Here is a 3,603-nt window from a genome sequence, read left to right as displayed (position 1 = left end):
CACAACAACTAGTATTAATAGTTTAACTCCCCATACACAACAACTAGTATTAATAGTTTAACTCCCCATACACAACAACTAGTATTAATAGGTTAACTCCCCATACACAACAACTAGTTTTGATAGGTTAACTCCCCATACACAACAACTAGTATTAATAGTTTAACTCCCCATACACAACAACTAGTATTAATAGTTAACTCCCCATACACAACAACTAGTATTAATAGGTTAACTTCCCATACACAACAACTAGTATTAATAGGTTAACTTCCCATACACAACTATTAGTTTGATTGGTTAACTCCCCATACACAACAACTGGTATTGATTGGTTAACTCCCCATACACAACAACTGGTATTGATAGTTTAACTCCCCATACACAACAACTAGTATTAATAGTTTAACTCCCCATACACAACTACTAGTTTTGATAGGTTAATTACCCATACACAACTACTAGTTTTTTTTTGTTACAAAGTTACAAACAATGGTGAGTGAGGCTCTTAGTGGAACCACTGCTTTAATCTCATATAAAACACAATGCACATACTTTTTCAGTCTACATATCAAGCAAAAAAAAAAGTTTATATGCATTTCAGAAGGCAACTAAAATTTAATAAACACTTGTACAGCTGTCTCCAGATAAAAACAGTTTTAGTTCATGTTTCAATACTGTTAAGTGACAATAACACACACACACTGTTGGTCAGAGGATATGTAATATAAGTTTGAAAAAACAACAGCAACATTTCACAGTTAAAGAATATAGTTTCAATATTCATAGGACATCGCTGTTCCTTAAAACTAGACTAATGGCCAGAATCAAGAGCATATATAGCTCAAGCAGTGCTACATATTTTATTTCTACTCCTATCATGATAAAGAAAGAAACAGATACATGCAAACAAAAATGCTAATGTTCTAAGTCAGGCAAAAAGTGCAACATTTTGAGATAGAAGACAACTTACTATAAGTAAGAGCCGTTGACAGGTAATTTGTCATTGTGTCCAAAGGAGTTCCAGCCTTGACAAGAGGCTTATCCTTTAGAAGGCCTAACCTAGGCCACAAACAAAACATATGCACATAATGTTTATCAACTTTTCATACCCAGAAACTAAACATTTGGTAAAAGAAAACCTGTAAAATAGAAACACGAACATGTTCCTCATCTCACAGAAATATTTCAAATCGCCAGGAAGTGTTGATAGGCACTGGAAAACATCAAGAAACCATAGCAGTCTAGAAATGTTAAAAAAGTTTACCAAACTCCCCCCATCCCCAGTAACTTTACTGTACAATCTAACAGAATGTTCTGTCTAGGTTAAGATCTAATCTAAGTGGAATAGCCTTTTATTTTTAATTCTAACTTACTAAAAGCAAGCTTGTTGGCCAGGAAATGGGTTACTGTGTCCAAGGGTGTTGTTACCTTGACTACAGGTTCATCCACAAGTAAGCCTAACCTAAAATATTGAGGGGAAATAACAAGCAGTTAATGAAAAAAAAGGGGAGGACTAAGTGAAGCGATAACTAGTAAATGTTGTATTATTGAACAATGTTATCATGCTCATTACATAATGTACATTAATATAATAAAATTACATTTTCATTGTGCAACAAATAAATATATTTTCTTTAGCAAACACAAAGAATAACTACTATAATTGCAACTTTCCAATAGATTAAGAGTTTAAGACATTATGTTATTTGAAAAATAAAACCTACAGCTATGAGTATTTGTCATATTAACTGGTAACTTGAAAAAGAACGGAGAACTGGGCTGAACACTCTGAAATTACTCTGGTTTCACTTTTTAAAATTATAATCAGTATTTAAGTTATATGGTCAGACTTTTAATTAAAACATATACAGTAATATTTTAATCTTTATTTTTATTTACACCAGTGACATTTTACATGTAAAACATTTTTATCATTTAATTTATGTTAAAGTGAGACCAATTAAATATTACCTTGAAGATTCATCTATCAAATATACACTTAATTGTGTAATTAAAGTATTAAAATTCACTCAATCACAACTTTGCAACCTTACAAACTCAACGATGAAATAGGGTTCTCACCAAACCAGTTGAAAATCAATTTCCACTCCTATGGGACTTCTAAAAACAACAACTAAGCCATTAAATTTTTATATATTTGACCTTAAAAACAATGCAGACTGGGAAAATTGAGTCACTCAATGTTGACTATGAATCACTACTCCTGTAACTCAGTGTTTCTCAACCATTCCTAGTGTTGACTATGAATACCTACACCTGTAAATCAGTGTTTCTCAACCCTTTCTAGTGTTTACTGTGAATACCTACACCTGTAAATCAGTGTTTCTCAACCCTTTCTAGTGTTGACTATGAATTACAACACCTGTAAATCAGTGTTTCTCAAACTTCTCTGGTGTTGACTATGAATCACTACTCCTGTAAATCAGTGTTTCTCAACCTTCTCTGGTATTGATTATGAATAACTACACGTGTAAATCAGTGTTTCTCAACCTTCTCTGGTATTGATTATGAATACCTACACCTGTAAATCAGTGTTTCACAACCTTCTCTAGTGTTGACTATGAATAACTACACCTGTAAATCAGTGTTTCACAACCTTCTCTAGTGTTGACTATGAATACCTACACCTGTAAATCAGTGTTTCACAACCTTCTCTAGTGTTGACTATGAATACCTACACCTGTAAATCAGTGTTTCACAACCTTCTCTAGTGTTGACTATGAATACCTACACCTGTAAATCAGTGTTTCTCATCCTCCTCTGGTATTGATTATGAATACCTACACCTGTAAATCAGTGTTTCTATACCTTTTCCATACTAGAGACCAGCTCACTGCCTCCCTAAATCATCACAAGTCACTACAATTCAAGTAAAACAATAAATCATTGTTGTTTGTTTTGTGAAATCACATAGACTGACAAAGTGGTTGTGATGGACTGGTACACTATTGTAATCTTCTTGTTTCTTTACAATGATGTTCAATAATATGAAAAGAAACGTTTATTATATTCCCTCTACACGAATAAAACATATATCACACAGTAAAAGTGAAAACAAAAGTCTTACCTTTCAACAGCTTCTGCTTGAGATTCTGATTTGCCTAGCTTGTCAAAAACCAGATTTTTCAGGTTGCTTGTAAGGATATCACTAACATTTTGTCCCAAAAGCGTACATATAAATTGTTTCTGGGAAATAAACATATATACTTCAGCTACTTTAAGCTAAATTGAAAACATTAATACAGTATTAAAAATAATCCCAGTGTTCTCATTCACTACTTTAGGTTATAACAGTTATATGTCCAGCTTTCTAGATGGAATTAACTGTCTTATTCTAAGAATAAAAAACAACTACCATCTATAACATCCTTTCTTGAAGCCACAAACAATTATTTCTCATTATCAACCTAACATCCTTTCTTGAAGGCACAAACATTTATTTCTCATTATCAACTTATCTCGAGGAGACAAGAGCTGATACTGTTCAAAACTATAGTACTTAAGTAATCAATGTGAGCTAAATAATATGTTTCCTATCATAAACATAAAGTATGCTGTTTTAAACAATGTAAAAGTATG

The 3,603-nt window shown here is 32.5% G+C and overlaps 1 long non-coding RNA gene across 1 annotated transcript; it reads right to left on the bottom strand.

Moving 5' to 3' along the window:
- Positions 1-979: 979 nt before the first annotated feature.
- Positions 980-3,211, bottom strand: LOC111084211. Its single transcript, XR_002609447.1, has 3 exons — positions 3,092-3,211; positions 1,377-1,465; positions 980-1,062 (listed from the first exon to the last, which is right to left on the bottom strand). It is a non-coding gene; the product is annotated as an uncharacterized LOC111084211 (long non-coding RNA).
- Positions 3,212-3,603: the final 392 nt, after the last annotated feature.

This window comes from Limulus polyphemus, unplaced genomic scaffold (genome assembly GCF_000517525.1).
Source record: "Limulus polyphemus unplaced genomic scaffold, Limulus_polyphemus-2.1.2 Scaffold14696, whole genome shotgun sequence".
Taxonomy (NCBI): Eukaryota; Metazoa; Arthropoda; class Merostomata; order Xiphosura; family Limulidae; genus Limulus; species Limulus polyphemus.
This window is presented reverse-complemented; position numbering and strand designations above follow the sequence as displayed.